Source organism: Ranitomeya imitator, unplaced genomic scaffold (assembly GCF_032444005.1).
Source record: "Ranitomeya imitator isolate aRanImi1 unplaced genomic scaffold, aRanImi1.pri SCAFFOLD_1430, whole genome shotgun sequence".
In the NCBI taxonomy this organism is placed as follows: domain Eukaryota; kingdom Metazoa; phylum Chordata; class Amphibia; order Anura; family Dendrobatidae; genus Ranitomeya; species Ranitomeya imitator.
In genome coordinates, this window is record NW_027194105.1 from 13,441 (window position 1) to 30,017 (window position 16,577).

Consider the following 16,577-nt stretch of genomic DNA (forward strand, 5'->3'; position numbering starts at 1 on the left):
TGGAAGTAGGGGAAACGTGTCAATTTTCACAAAATCGTGATTTTTTCAAAATATTTCTAAGTGTCAAGGACACTTTTGGATAATCTTCCCCAGGCTCCTGGAAGCCTCCTCGGTACGCCTCCTGCGGTTTCCCCCTGCCTGGAAGTCTGACACTTGTCTGAAATTTTTAGCGCATGAAAACGCGGTTTTTCACCCAAAATTCGACTTTGCGCCCGTGACTCGCAAACTTCACCCACATTTAGGCGACTGTCCTGGGGTACCTCACAACATATTGACGCCCCCCTGGCGTGGAAGTAGGGGAAACGTGTCAATTTTCACAAAATCGTGATTTTTTCAAAATATTTCTAAGTGTCAAGGACACTTTTGGATAATCTTCCCCAGGCTCCTGGAAGCCTCCTCGGTACGCCTCCTGCGGTTTCCCCCTGCCTGGAAGTCTGACACTTGTCTGAAATTTTTAGCGCATGAAAACGCGGTTTTTCACCCAAAATTCGACTTTGCGCCCGTGACTCGCAAACTTCACCCACAGTTAGGCGACTGTCCTGGGGTACCTCACAACATATTGACGCCCCCCTGGCGTGGAAGTAGGGGAAACGTGTCAATTTTCACAAAATCGTGATTTTCTGAAAATATTTCTAAGTGTCAAGGACACTTTTGGAAAATCTTCCCCAGGCTCCTGGAAGCCTCCTCGGTACGCCTCCTGCGGTTTCCCCCTGCCTGGAAGTCTGACACTTGTCTGAAATTTTTAGCGCATGAAAACGCGGTTTTTCACCCAAAATTCGACTTTGCGCCCGTGACTCGCAAACTTCACCCACATTTAGGCGACTGTCCTGGGGTACCTCACAACATATTGACGCCCCCCTGGCGTGGAAGTAGGGGAAACGTGTCAATTTTCACAAAATCGTGATTTTCTGAAAATATTTCTAAGTGTCAAGGACACTTTTGGATAATCTTCCCCAGGCTCCTGGAAGCCTCCTCGGTACGCCTCCTGCGGTTTCCCCCTGCCTGGAAGTCTGACACTTGTCTGAAATTTTTAGCGCATGAAAACGCGGTTTTTCACCCAAAATTCGACTTTGCGCCCATGACTCGCAAACTTCACCCACATTTGGGCGACTGTCCTGGGGTACCTCACAACATATTGACGCCCCCCTGGCGTGGAAGTAGGGGAAACGTGTCAATTTTCACAAAATCGTGATTTTTTTCAAAATATTTCTAAGTGTCAAGGACACTTTTGGATAATCTTCCCCAGGCTCCTGGAAGCCTCCTCGGTACGCCTCCTGCGGTTTCCCCCTGCCTGGAAGTCTGACACTTGTCTGAAATTTTTAGCGCATGAAAACGCGGTTTTTCACCCAAAATTCGACTTTGCGCCCATGACTCGCAAACTTCACCCACATTTGGGCGACTGTCCTGGGGTACCTCACAACATATTGACGCCCCCCTGGCGTGGAAGTAGGGGAAACGTGTCAATTTTCACAAAATCGTGATTTTTTCAAAATATTTCTAAGTGTCAAGGACACTTTTGGATAATCTTCCCCAGGCTCCTGGAAGCCTCCTCGGTACGCCTCCTGCGGTTTCTCCCTGCCTGGAAGTCTGACACTTGTCTGAAATTTTTAGAGTATGAAAACGCGGTTTTTCACCCAAAATTCGACTTTGCGCCCGTGACTCGCAAACTTCACCCACATTTGGGCGACTGTCCTGGGGTACCTCACAACATATTGACGCCCCCCTGGCGTGGAAGTAGGGGAAACGTGTCAATTTTCACAAAATCGTGATTTTCTGAAAATATTTCTAAGTGTCAAGGACACTTTTGGATAATCTTCCCCAGGCTCCTGGAAGCCTCCTCGGTACGCCTCCTGCGGTTTCCCCCTGCCTGGAAGTCTGACACTTGTCTGAAATTTTTAGCGCATGAAAACGCGGTTTTTCACCCAAAATTCGACTTTGCGCCCGTGACTCGCAAACTTCACCCACAGTTAGGCGACTGTCCTGGGGTACCTCACAACATATTGACGCCCCCCTGGCGTGGAAGTAGGGGAAACGTGTCAATTTTCACAAAATCGTGATTTTCTGAAAATATTTCTAAGTGTCAAGGACACTTTTGGAAAATCTTCCCCAGGCTCCTGGAAGCCTCCTCGGTACGCCTCCTGCGGTTTCCCCCTGCCTGGAAGTCTGACACTTGTCTGAAATTTTTAGCGCATGAATACGCGGTTTTTCACCCAAAATTCGACTTTGCGCCCGTGACTCGCAAACTTCACCCACATTTAGGCGACTGTCCTGGGGTACCTCACAACATATTGACGCCCCCCTGGCGTGGAAGTAGGGGAAACGTGTCAATTTTCACAAAATCGTGATTTTCTGAAAATATTTCTAAGTGTCAAGGACACTTTTGGAAAATCTTCCCCAGGCTCCTGGAAGCCTCCTCGGTACGCCTCCTGCGGTTTCTCCCTGCCTGGAAGTCTGACACTTGTCTGAAATTTTTAGAGTATGAAAACGCGGTTTTTCACCCAAAATTCGACTTTGCGCCCATGACTCGCAAACTTCACCCACATTTGGGCGACTGTCCTGGGGTACCTCACAACATATTGACGCCCCCCTGGCGTGGAAGTAGGGGAAACATGTCAATTTTCACAAAATCGTGATTTTTTTCAAAATATTTCTAAGTGTCAAGGACACTTTTGGATAATCTTCCCCAGGCTCCTGGAAGCCTCCTCAGTACGCCTCCTGCGGTTTCTCCCTGCCTGGATGTCTGACACTTGTCTGAAATTTTTAGAGTATGAAAACGCGGTTTTTCACCCAAAATTCGACTTTGCGCCCATGACCCGCAAACTTCACCCACATTTGGGCGACTGTCCTGGGGTACCTCACAACATATTGACGCCCCCCTGGCGTGGAAGTAGGGGAAACGTGTCAATTTTCACAAAATCGTGATTTTCTGAAAATATTTCTAAGTGTCAAGGACACTTTTGGATAATCTTCCCCAGGCTCCTGGAAGCCTCCTCGGTACGCCTCCTGCGGTTTCCCCCTGCCTGGAAGTCTGACACTTGTCTGAAATTTTTAGCGCATGAAAACGCGGTTTTTCACCCAAAATTCGACTTTGCGCCCGTGACTCGCAAACTTCACCCACAGTTAGGCGACTGTCCTGGGGTACCTCACAACATATTGACGCCCCCCTGGCGTGGAAGTAGGGGAAACGTGTCAATTTTCACAAAATCGTGATTTTCTGAAAATATTTCTAAGTGTCAAGGACACTTTTGGAAAATCTTCCCCAGGCTCCTGGAAGCCTCCTCGGTACGCCTCCTGCGGTTTCCCCCTGCCTGGAAGTCTGACACTTGTCTGAAATTTTTAGCGCATGAATACGCGGTTTTTCACCCAAAATTCGACTTTGCGCCCGTGACTCGCAAACTTCACCCACATTTAGGCGACTGTCCTGGGGTACCTCACAACATATTGACGCCCCCCTGGCGTGGAAGTAGGGGAAACGTGTCAATTTTCACAAAATCGTGATTTTCTGAAAATATTTCTAAGTGTCAAGGACACTTTTGGAAAATCTTCCCCAGGCTCCTGGAAGCCTCCTCGGTACGCCTCCTGCGGTTTCTCCCTGCCTGGAAGTCTGACACTTGTCTGAAATTTTTAGAGTATGAAAACGCGGTTTTTCACCCAAAATTCGACTTTGCGCCCATGACTCGCAAACTTCACCCACATTTGGGCGACTGTCCTGGGGTACCTCACAACATATTGACGCCCCCCTGGCGTGGAAGTAGGGGAAACGTGTCAATTTTCACAAAATCGTGATTTTTTTCAAAATATTTCTAAGTGTCAAGGACACTTTTGGATAATCTTCCCCAGGCTCCTGGAAGCCTCCTCAGTACGCCTCCTGCGGTTTCTCCCTGCCTGGATGTCTGACACTTGTCTGAAATTTTTAGAGTATGAAAACGCGGTTTTTCACCCAAAATTCGACTTTGCGCCCATGACCCGCAAACTTCACCCACATTTGGGCGACTGTCCTGGGGTACCTCACAACATATTGACGCCCCCCTGGCGTGGAAGTAGGGGAAACGTGTCAATTTTCACAAAATCGTGATTTTCTGAAAATATTTCTAAGTGTCAAGGACACTTTTGGAAAATCTTCCCCAGGCTCCTGGAAGCCTCCTCGGTACGCCTCCTGCGGTTTCTCCCTGCCTGGAAGTCTGACACTTGTCTGAAATTTTTAGAGTATGAAAACGCGGTTTTTCACCCAAAATTCGACTTTGCGCCCGTGACTCGCAAACTTCACCCACATTTAGGCGACTGTCCTGGGGTACCTCACAACATATTGACGCCCCCCTGGCGTGGAAGTAGGGGAAACGTGTCAATTTTCACAAAATCGTGATTTTTTTCAAAATATTTCTAAGTGTCAAGGACACTTTTGGAAAATCTTCCCCAGGCTCCTGGAAGCCTCCTCGGTACGCCTCCTGCGGTTTTCCCCCGCCTGGAAGTCTGACATTTTTTACAGTGCGAAAATACGGTTTTTCGCTCAAAATTAAACTTTCCGCCCATGGAACGCACACTGTGCCCCCACCTTGGAGAGTCGCTATGGCGTACTCAGGGTGACTATTAAGCCCACAGACAACCTCCACAGGCCGACTATTAAGCCCCCTCCGTCTTCCGCAGGGCCGACTATTAAGCCCTCCACCGACTTCCGCAGGGCCGACTATTAAGCCCCCCTCCGACTTCCACAGGGCCGACTATTAAGCCCCCCTACGGAGTCCACTCAGCCAGCGACTGAAACGTGGTGAGCGGGGTGTGCGCATCCCGGCCGCGCCCAAAGTGCTTCGCCGCGGTCATGGCTGTCGCCACCGAAAACGGCAAATGTTTGTTTCGGCCAAGCTGCAAGGATACATCTCGGAACACAAAAACCAAACCGGTGGGGACATCCTACAGAGAAACACCGAGCCTGCTCTGGGGGGACAAAGACAGAAGGGCGTCCGCCTTCCGAGAGCCCTCACCTGGGTGAGGACCCAAGATGTGCCCTTCTGACAGTGATTACCTCCAGAGAACCAGGACCCCCGTGGGAAGGGTCCTGCCAAGCTCGGGTCGCCCAGATTCGCCTCTCTCACTCGGGTCACGCGCCCAGCCAACGTCCGCAGAAGACTTCCGATAAACACCGAGCCTGCTCTGGGGGGACAAAGACAGAAGGGCGTCCGCCTTCCAAGAGCCCTCACCTGGGTGAGGGCCCAAGATGTGCCCTTCTGACAGTGATTACCTCCAGAGAACCAGGACCCCCGTGGGAAGGGTCCTGCCAAGCTCGGGTCGCCCAGATTCGCCTCTCTCACTCGGGTCACGCGCCCAGCCAACGTCCGCAGAAGACTTCCGATAAACACCGAGCCTGCTCTGGGGGGACAAAGACAGAAGGGCGTCCGCCTTCCGAGAGCCCTCACCTGGGTGAGGACCCAAGATGTGCCCTTCTGACAGTGATTACCTCCAGAGAACCAGGACCCCCCGTGGGAAGGGTCCTGCCAAGCTCGGGTCACCCAGATTCGCCTCTCTCACTCGGGTCACGCGCCCAGCCAACGTCCGCAGAAGACTTCCGATAAACACCGAGCCTGCTCTGGGGGGACAAAGACAGAAGGGCGTCCGCCTTCCGAGAGCCCTCACCTGGGTGAGGACTCAAGATGTGCCCTTCTGACAGTGATTACCTCCAGAGAACCAGGACCCCCGTGGGAAGGGTCCTGCCAAGCTCGGGTCGCCCAGATTCGCCTCTCTCACTCGGGTCACGCGCCCAGCCAACGTCCGCAGAAGACTTCCGATAAACACCGAGCCTGCTCTGGGGGGACAAAGACAGAAGGGCGTCCGCCTTCCGAGAGCCCTCACCTGGGTGAGGACTCAAGATGTGCCCTTCTGACAGTGATTACCTCCAGAGAACCAGGACCCCCGTGGGAAGGGTCCTGCCAAGCTCGGGTCGCCCAGATTCGCCTCTCTCACTCGGGTCACGCGCCCAGCCAACGTCCGCAGAAGACTTCCGATAAACACCGAGCCTGCTCTGGGGGGACAAAGACAGAAGGGCGTCCGCCTTCCGAGAGCCCTCACCTGGGTGAGGACTCAAGATGTGCCCTTCTGACAGTGATTACCTCCAGAGAACCAGGACCCCCGTGGGAAGGGTCCTGCCAAGCTCGGGTCGCCCAGATTCGCCTCTCTCACTCGGGTCACGCGCCCAGCCAACGTCCGCAGAAGACTTCCGATAAACACCGAGCCTGCTCTGGGGGGACAAAGACAGAAGGGCGTCCGCCTTCCAAGAGCCCTCACCTGGGTGAGGGCCCAAGATGTGCCCTTCTGACAGTGATTACCTCCAGAGAACCAGGACCCCCGTGGGAAGGGTCCTGCCAAGCTCGGGTCGCCCAGATTCGCCTCTCTCACTCGGGTCACGCGCCCAGCCAACGTCCGCAGAAGACTTCCGATAAACACCGAGCCTGCTCTGGGGGACAAAGACAGAAGGGCGTCCGCCTTCCGAGAGCCCTCACCTGGGTGAGGACCCAAGATGTGCCCTTCTGACAGTGATTACCTCCAGAGAACCAGGACCCCCCGTGGGAAGGGTCCTGCCAAGCTCGGGTCACCCAGATTCGCCTCTCTCACTCGGGTCACGCGCCCAGCCAACGTCCGCAGAAGACTTCCGATAAACACCGAGCCTGCTCTGGGGGGACAAAGACAGAAGGGCGTCCGCCTTCCGAGAGCCCTCACCTGGGTGAGGACCCAAGATGTGCCCTTCTGACAGTGATTACCTCCAGAGAACCAGGACCCCCCGTGGGAAGGGTCCTGCCAAGCTCGGGTCACCCAGATTCGCCTCTCTCACTCGGGTCACGCGCCCAGCCAACGTCCGCAGAAGACTTCCGATAAACACCGAGCCTGCTCTGGGGGGACAAAGACAGAAGGGCGTCCGCCTTCCGAGAGCCCTCACCTGGGTGAGGACTCAAGATGTGCCCTTCTGACAGTGATTACCTCCAGAGAACCAGGACCCCCGTGGGAAGGGTCCTGCCAAGCTCGGGTCGCCCAGATTCGCCTCTCTCACTCGGGTCACGCGCCCAGCCAACGTCCGCAGAAGACTTCCGATAAACACCGAGCCTGCTCTGGGGGGACAAAGACAGAAGGGCGTCCGCCTTCCGAGAGCCCTCACCTGGGTGAGGACCCAAGATGTGCCCTTCTGACAGTGATTACCTCCAGAGAACCAGGACCCCCCGTGGGAAGGGTCCTGCCAAGCTCGGGTCACCCAGATTCGCCTCTCTCACTCGGGTCACGTGCCCAGCCAACGTCCGCAGAAGACTTCCGATAAACACCGAGCCTGCTCTGGGGGGACAAAGACAGAAGGGCGTCCGCCTTCCGAGAGCCCTCACCTGGGTGAGGACTCAAGATGTGCCCTTCTGACAGTGATTACCTCCAGAGAACCAGGACCCCCGTGGGAAGGGTCCTGCCAAGCTCGGGTCGCCCAGATTCGCCTCTCTCACTCGGGTCACGCGCCCAGCCAACGTCCGCAGAAGACTTCCGATAAACACCGAGCCTGCTCTGGGGGGACAAAGACAGAAGGGCGTCCGCCTTCCGAGAGCCCTCACCTGGGTGAGGACTCAAGATGTGCCCTTCTGACAGTGATTACCTCCAGAGAACCAGGACCCCCGTGGGAAGGGTCCTGCCAAGCTCGGGTCGCCCAGATTCGCCTCTCTCACTCGGGTCACGCGCCCAGCCAACGTCCGCAGAAGACTTCCGATAAACACCGAGCCTGCTCTGGGGGGACAAAGACAGAAGGGCGTCCGCCTTCCAAGAGCCCTCACCTGGGTGAGGACTCAAGATGTGCCCTTCTGACAGTGATTACCTCCAGAGAACCAGGACCCCCGTGGGAAGGGTCCTGCCAAGCTCGGGTCACCCAGATTCGCCTCTCTCACTCGGGTCACGCGCCCAGCCAATGTCCACAGCGGATTTCCGACAAATTTTCACTGAAAATTCAACTTTGTGCCCATGAACCAGACACTTTACCCACACTTGGGTCTCTATCTTGGGGTACTTTACAACATATTGACGACCCATGAGGTTGAAGTAGGGAAAATGTGAGATTTTTTTTTTTTTACAAAATCGGGATTGTCTCAAAATTTTTCTAAAAATGTCTAAGGAAGTGTCCTTGACATAACACCTGAGATTTTTCCCTTTCTGAATGTATGACACAACAGGATTCGAACCCGAGACGCCAGCTCGGCAAGGCCGCAGCGCTAACAAGTGAGCCACCGTGCTTTGACTGGGATCGATGGATCCAGTTAGTACCCAATCCGTTACAGATATGACTGATCGACAGCCGTGTAGGTGCCACCCCCTGGGGCTGAGTCATCCCCCGTGATGCCGTATAGGCGATTATGGCAGGTGGATCCGGTCAGGTGCCACCCCTGGGGCTGAGTCATCTCCCGTGATGCCGTATAGGTGATTACAGCAGGTGGATCAGGTGAGGGATATATCATCAACCCTACGGATGTTTAGCGACCGTGGAGGTGCCACCCCCTGGGCTGACTCAACCCCCGTGGTGACCTATATCAGAGTACGGCAAAACACATCCGGTTAATTTCAATCACCTCAGCTGGCGTCTTTCACCTGCGTGGCTGACTCGCGCGGAGGAAAATCATTTGCCACAGTTCAAGACACAGAGAAACACGGCACTTTAATAAACTATTACGAGACGCTCTGTTTGACTGCGGGAAACCCTTCGCAATGGAGCGGTGAGTAGAAGACATTTGTCGGCCACGTAGAGACACATGAATGTACCTTGTAGTGGAGTTGTACACTTGCTGGCAAGGTGACCGGTTTTATTGCTTGTGTCTCCCCCGCAGGCACCCACGGACACCACTTACATGCCCCGTGTGCCACAGGGTAACCAAATATATATCCACACATCTGAGAAGGGTATGCCTGAGGTCACACGGTGATTCGGAGATAAAAACCGCCATAGCCTCCGCAAAGTATCAACTTCGCTGTATCGCCAACAAGGGGACAACAATCCAATTCAGTGAGCTCAAGCCCCTCCAATCCTTGGAGGAGACTGTAGCCTTCTTAGAAGGTCGCGGCTTTTTGATAGCAAACAAGCCTAGGTTTGAGTCACAAATCACACCACTGACCTGTGAAGGGCCCGCTCAGGTACCAACTGACAATCCGGAGCTCCGCCCAGGCTCCATGCCAGAGCTAGATTCAGATGTGATGGATGTGCCTTTCCTTTTACGGCCGGGAGACAGTCTGGAGGGAGACCCGTGCCCCCCGCCAGAGCTAGATTCAGATGAGATGGATGTGCCTTTCCTTTTACGGCCAGTAGACAGTCGGGAGGGAGACCCATGCCCCACGCCAAAGCTAGATTCGGATGAGATGGATGTGCCTTTCCTTTTACGGCCGGTAGACAGTCGGGAGGGAGACCCGTGCCCTGAGCCTGACCACACAGGGAGCATTTCTGACCGCATAGGCAATGAGGAGGTCATGGATGGCAGCAATTTAAGTATCCAGAAAAGGGAATGGAAAGACAAAAACCGCACGGCTACCAAGGCCGCCGGATTGTACAAGCGTCACTCATTGAATCACCCCATGTTAAAGGGGTTCCACTCGTACCTAACAGTTACCCATGGGGTCCCAAACTGTCAACAGGAGGTATCAAACGTAGCACGGTTTCTATTTTTTGTGAACCCAAAATCTGTAACTCTGGAGTACCTCGTAAAACCAAACCAGGTTAATAATTTTTTTCAACAACTTGGAAAACTCCATCTATCGAGCCAGACCTCCCTCAAAATGTTGAAGCATATACGGAGATTTACCATGTATCAGATGAGGGCTACCAAACTGAGACTAGAGAATCCTCAACTTTATAAGGCATGCGAAGTGTTCATGAATTTTACAACAGACCTTCAGAAATCATTGTACAAGGGAGCCTGCCGAGAGTCTGTAAGTAAAAGGTACACCGTTCAAAAGAGCCAATATTCAGCGCATTGTTACCAAACCTTGGATGTTGGTTAATTGCCTTTATTTTTCCCCACAGGTACGATCTATTGATGAAGCCATCAAAGTCACCCAAGGACTGCCAGATTATACTGGAGGAGGCAAGGCCAACATTTCTAGCTAGCATCGAGGCTGTGACAGATGGCGGATCAGAAGTAGATCGCCGGGAAGTGGTACTGTACCTCGAGGCCCTTCTGATTCTAAAACATCTCCAAAGACCAGGTGTTGTTCGTAACATGACGGTAAGTCGTCGGGCCCTGTGGGTCAGCGGTATTTGCTGAACCGGTTCAATATTTTTCCACCTTTTTTTTTCACATCGTAGGTTTCAGAGTGGAATGAGAGGATCCATCACACGTACCAAGGAAGACGCAAGACAATTGTGGGTGTGAAGACTCACAAGTGCTCCACCTCTCAGGTAGCAACTTTTGTACTTTCAGAGGAAGAGGAATCGGTAAGCTTTTCTCAAAGCCAGGGAACCCAGGCAACCCCACTCATTGTGGGGAGCAAAACACTCTCTTGTCCCCATGTAAAACCTTTTGGAGGGGTGCCCCCAGACTGGAGAGTAACATATATATATATTTTTTTTCTTTTTCAGTGGTTCAATGCGTATGCGGAATATGTCAGACCGGTCTTTACCTTTGGCCGAAAGATTATCACAAACTTTTTCGTGACGTGTACCGGGAAGGTCATAAAAAATCCATCCATGAGACTCAGACGATACCATTCAAGGTAAGGTAGCCACAAGTCAAGTGACCCACAGCCATAAGTAGCAACCAGTACTAACAATGTGCTTTCCTCCGTAGCTACAACCTCCCAAACATCACCAGCCACCTTGTACGGCGGATTTGCGAGACATGGACTTTGTCACAATACACAGATTGCGAAAAGCGCTTGTTTGCACGCTACTTGGCACATACAAACGATGTGGCCGAGAGAGTTTACCGGGAGAAGACCCTGACCGATATGTGCCGTGCCCAAGAGCTAGTGTTCAACGCAGGAAATCATGAGGACGCAAAAATTATGTCGCCAGTAATGGCATCAACCAGTGAATTGGATAACGAGGTGGTAGACCTCACGGAAAGTGATACCGAGTCATCCGATTCTACTGAGGAGTATAGTCTCAAGAATATTCGGCTCATCCCAATCAGGAGAACAAAGCCCTTGTGAATATGTCAATTTTTATCTGACATTAATAAAATTATTCAAATGTACATTCATCTTTGCCTCTTTGACTTGCCTCACTTTTCTCCCACTTTGGGGACCCTTTCGGGGTACTCTGCAACATATTGAAGCCCCTCTTGGGTGGGGGGTAAGGGGAAATGTGATTTTTTTTTTTTCTCAGAAAATTGCCCAAAATTTTCCAAGTGTCAAGGACTCTTCCAGAAAAGCTTCCCCAGGCTTCTGGAAGTGTCCTCGGTACACCTCCAGCGGTTTCCCCCTGCCTGGAAGTCTGACACATGTCTGAAATTTTCAAAGTGTGAAAGTATGGTTTTTCACCCAAAATTCAACTTTCCGCCCATGAACCACAGACTTCACCCACACTTAGGTCACTGTCTTGGGGTACACCTCCAGTGCTATGTCACGGTCATCACTGTTGTCACAAAAAATTGACTTTTGTTTAGGCCAAGCAATTTGAGGACGGCACGGCAGCCAGCAGCCCGTACGGTACAGGGGTTGATCAGACCCCCGTACGTCCGGTTGTGGTCTCCGTGCCCCGAAGGGGTTCCCGCTTCTCGCCTGCACCAGGCACGGCAGCCAGCAGACCGTACGGTCCAGGGGTGGGTCAGACCCCCGTACGTCCGGTTGTAGTCTCCGTGCCCCGAAGGGGTTCTCGCTTCTCGCCTGCGGCAGGCACAGCAGCCCGTACGGTCCAGGGGTTGATCAGGCCCCTGTACGTCTGCCCGTGGTCTCCGTGAGTCTTTCGCCCCTATACCCAGGGACCACACCTATGGCCATTTAGCTCAGTTGGTTAGAGCGTGGTGCTAATAACACCAAGGTCGTGGGTTCGATCCCCGTACGGGCCAAGCACATCTACAAACGCCCCTATACCCAGATGACCAATTTGCACATCAGGGTCGCTGCGGACCTCCACCAGAGTTTCCTCTGGCTTCGTCCTGCCCAGGCATAGCTCACCATCTTTCGGGTCCTATCGCGCACTCATGCTCCACCTCCCCGACAGAGGCGGGCCGATGGTGCACCCGCCGTGTCAACCCCCCGGAGCGGGCGGCGGGATCCCACCTCGGCCGGAGCGCCCCGGCCTTCACCTTCATTGCGCCACAGGGTTTCACGTCGCAACGGGGGGAGTGACGATGGTAAACCCCATCAGGTGGGCCCAGGGCAGGTGAGTCTGGCCTTGGGGGGACGTAAGGGATAAAGGAGAAGAGACCATCAGGGCACGGAGCCTCAGGCCTCCCTCGTTGTCACCCTTGCGAGGGGACCCCAGCTGCGCCATGGAGGCGATAGATGGAGGGGCAACCCTCAGACAGGCATAGCCCCGGGAGCACCCCGGGGCCGCAAGGTGCGTTCGAAGTGTCGATGATCAATGTGTCCTGCAATTCACACTTAATTCTCGCAGCTAGCTGCGTTCTTCGACGCGCGCGCCGAGTGATCCACCGTTAAGAGTCGCGCTTTCTGGTTTGGGGACACTCGGAGGCGCCCCCCTTTTCACTCTCGTGTCAGCCGGCCGCAAAAGACTGGGATGCTTTGGAGGGTTGTTTTCAAATCTCGGCCCTGTTGCCCGGGCGCTCGGCCTCCCCGTCCCTCCCTCCAGCGGGGAGGAGAACAAAGGAGGGCTCGAGGCTTCTCAACCTACCGCCCAGACCCACATACCCCGGGGAGGGGTGTGTGAGCGCACAGGAGAATGGTACCCGGGACGGCCTTTCGCGTACGCGGGGGGCTTCTTATTTTTCCTCGGCAGGCAGCGGCAGGGCAACAATCGTCGGCGCGAGGCCGGGCGTCTTTTTCCTGGGCGACGGAGCGAGAGGGGCTCCCCGCACCCTCCCGACGTCGCCCGCCCGCTGTCCTCACGTGCCCTCACCGTCCCCACCCTGCGGAGCGCCCTGGCGAAGCAGAAAGAGACCTACCACCGCCCCCATCACGTTCGGTACCCTTCGGGGATTTGGCGGGCGGCTGGCCTCCTGATCTGCACCTCATCGGTATTTTTCACTCGCCCATTAAAGATCCTTCCACAGGTTCATCTAGGGAAACCTTGTTACGACTTTTACTGTCTCTAGATAGTCAAGTTCGATCGTCTTCTCGGCTCTCCACCATGGGTCTTGGCCGAACCCGGCGGGGCCGATCCAAGGACCTCACTAAACCATCCAATCGGTAGTAGCGACGGGCAGTGTGTACAAAGGCCAGGGACTTAATCAATCGAGGGAGAGAAGCCAGATAGGAAGCCCCGCAGCGGGAAGGGCACCCGGAGGAAGGGAAATCCTCCTCGTCGTCCGTGCCGGCAGGCGGGCATCCCGGGGCGTCACCTTCCGGAGGAAAACAGGAGCCTGAACGGCGAGTGCAGTGCCACTGGGGAGATCGTGCACGCTGTACGGTGCGAGGCGGCCGATGCGGAGGGTGTCTGGAAAAAAACCCACCTTGCACGGAGAGGGCGAGGTGACTGGCCTCCGGAGGACACCACGGCTCCCCTGCCTCGTGACCCACCGCTCCCGGGGCGACACACAGAGTCGCTGCTGGGGAGAGGGGCCAGGGCGGTGGGGGGCCTATGCGGCGCCACCATCTGGCTTAGACCCGGCCTCCCGATCGGAGGGCATCTGTTGTAAAAACCACCCCTTGCACGGGGAGGGCCGTAGGTGACTGGCCTTCGGAGGACGCCACGGCCACCCTGCCTCGTGACCCACCGCTCCCGGGGCGACACACAGAGTCGCTGCTGGGGAGAGGGGCCAGGGCGGTGGGGGGCCTATGCGGGGCCTCCGTCTGGCTTAGACCTGCCTCCGCCGCGGGGGGTCCTCGACCCACCGGCGGACGGGCGCGAGGAGTGGGAGAGGGGGGCTGGCCGTCGGGGTCCACCGCGGCTCAGGCGCAGAGCCCGCCAGCGACGCGGAGGTCGCACGGGGGGCGCAGTTGGCCTGGCCGTGTCGGCGTCGCCCTATGGCGTAGTCCCTCGTCCCGGGCTCTTGCCCGTAACCTCAAAGGAGCCCCAACCGAGCGGCGTCTCCCCCCCAAAGCCGTGCCTCCGCTGTTGAGAACAGAAGAAGCCCGGGGCGGCAGTTCGCCGGGTACTCCCCTTCGCCAAAACTCTTTTTGCCCCACTCGTCTCTCCCTTTTCCATCCTCCCTTCTCGCTCTGGGGCGTCCGCTTGGTCTCTCTCTCTCTCTCTCGCTCTCTCCCTCTCGCGCTCCCTTCCGAGCCGCCTCGGAGGACGTCGGACGAGCGGGGAAGGCGACGGCGTTCGGCCGGGCACACCACGCGGTGAGAACCCACTCCGCCTGCCTCCCCACGCGTCTGTCGTCCCCCCACTATCGTAGGGGCTCGGGAAAAGACTGGAGAACGCGGAGCTCGGCGGTGGCGTGGAAGCGCCACCCACCGCCGCCGCTCTCGCCGATGCCCACCGCGGAGGCCGCCCATCGGACGCTGGGTGGGGGTCGGCACGGGCCTCCGCGGGCGAGCTGCGCATCTGGAAGTCAAAGGGCCGCCCTCGGAGAAGATCGTTGTGCTACCCCGCGCGGGGAGCGATTCGGACGACGGGCCCCCACGCCGAGGTGGGTGGGCGCCCCGCCATTCGCCCGCGCGGGTCGTCGGACCCCTGCCGTACCACAGTTCGGGTCAAACTCCCCCTCTGCACGGCAGCCACCGTCCTGCGAACGGGAGGCGACTGCCGGCGTGCACGCCCAAGGATGCGTGCCTGAATCCCGGGGGGGTAAAAGAGGAAGGAGACCGCCCGCCTTAGACCGACGCGGGCTCCAAAGCCCGGGCCGAGCGAGCGGCACCACCTCCCCACCCGGGAGCGCTGAGCCAAATCGATCGGAGGAAGAGCCGGTGGGGGGCATGGGTGAGAAACCCCACCCGCTGCCATCCTTCCCCTCGGGGAGACGGGGAAGAAACATGCCCGATAGTCCTGGAGGTCCCTCTCCGACACGCTACGGGCGCCCTCGAGACGGAATCCGGGTCACAGTGCGATTCTCTCATAGGTCTCCCCGGTGGCGTGGAAGCGGGAGACATCCGACACAGAGAAACGCCAAGCCTGCTCTGAGGGGACCGAGTCAGGGGGTGCAATCCGCCCTCCTGGAGCCCTCCTCGGGACGAAGACTCCAGATCTGCCTCCCTTCTGACATCCGTCACCCTCGGAGAACCAGAACACGCTTGGGGAGGGTCCGTTCAGGCTCAGGCGACCCGGGAAACGCGTCTCTGACTTGGGGCAGACGACCGGCAAGAGTCCCCCTGGAGCCGCGGAAGCCTGGTGTCGACGCGAGGGCGGACTTCCATGCAAACAGGGGGGTACTCGCCAAACCGCCTACCCGACTTGAGGAACCACGAAAACATCGGAAATCAGTCGGGCCCGAGAGGTACCCCTCTCTCCTATATCCTGCAGCTGGTGTGCAAAAGTGGGTATTTGCATGGCGAAACACCGACCCACACTTTAAGGGAGCGAAGCCGAAAAGTGTCCGACTTCCTGGAGCTGTGCGGCGGATCCGGCGGCCAGAAATTCCTCATTCCGGTTCTATTTTTTTTTTTTTCGATTTTGCGAAATTTGGCGGCCAGGCGGCGTAGCTGGGGCCTGGACTAGCCCGAAACACCTGGAGCCGGCGAGCGGAACGAATTTCCCAACGTTCTGCGGCTCCCGGAAGCCAAAAACGCATCGCCGAAAAATTTCAAAGTCCCAAGGACTCGTTCTTGAAAATCGATCCGGGGGCCATGGAAGTGTCCTCGGTACAGCTTCAGAGCTTTCCCCCCGCCTGGAAGTCTGAAAGTTCTATGTTTGTTCTAAGTGGAAAATCGCGTTTTTTTCAGTGTTCCACCCATCAGACCCAAACTTTGCCCACGCTTAGGTCTCTGTCTCGGGGTGCTTTACAACATATTGACGCCCCTTTAGGGTGGAAGTAGGGGAAAGGGGTCATTTTTCACAAAATCGGAAATTTCTCAAAATATTTCTAAGTGTCAAGGACACTTTTGGAAAATCTTCCCCAGGCTCCTGGAAGCCTCCTCGGTACGCCTACTGCGGTTTCTCCCTGCCTGGAAGTCTGACACTTGTCTGAAATTTTTAGAGTATGAAAATGCGGTTTTTCACCCAAAATTCGACTTTGCGCCCATGACTCGCAAACTTCACCCACATTTGGGCGACTGTCCTGGGGTACCTCACAACATATTGACGCCCCCCTGGCGTGGAAGTAGGGGAAACGTGTCAATTTTCACAAAATCGTGATTTTTTCAAAATATTTCTAAGTGTCAAGGACACTTTTGGATAATCTTCCCCAGGCTCCTGGAAGCCTCCTCGGTACGCCTCCTGCGGTTTCTCCCTGCCTGGAAGTCTGACACTTGTCTGAAATTTTTAGAGTATGAAAATGCGGTTTTTCACCCAAAATTCGACTTTGCGCCCATGACTCGCAAACTTCACCCACATTTGGGCGACTGTCCTGGGGTACCTC

The 16,577-nt window shown here is 55.1% G+C and overlaps 1 non-coding gene across 1 annotated transcript; it reads right to left on the reverse strand.

The window, feature by feature from the left end:
* Nucleotides 1-12,450: 12,450 nt before the first annotated feature.
* On the reverse strand, nucleotides 12,451-12,602 carry LOC138654663 (5.8S ribosomal RNA). The gene has a single exon (XR_011316440.1). It is a non-coding gene; the product is annotated as a 5.8S ribosomal RNA (ribosomal RNA).
* Nucleotides 12,603-16,577: the final 3,975 nt, after the last annotated feature.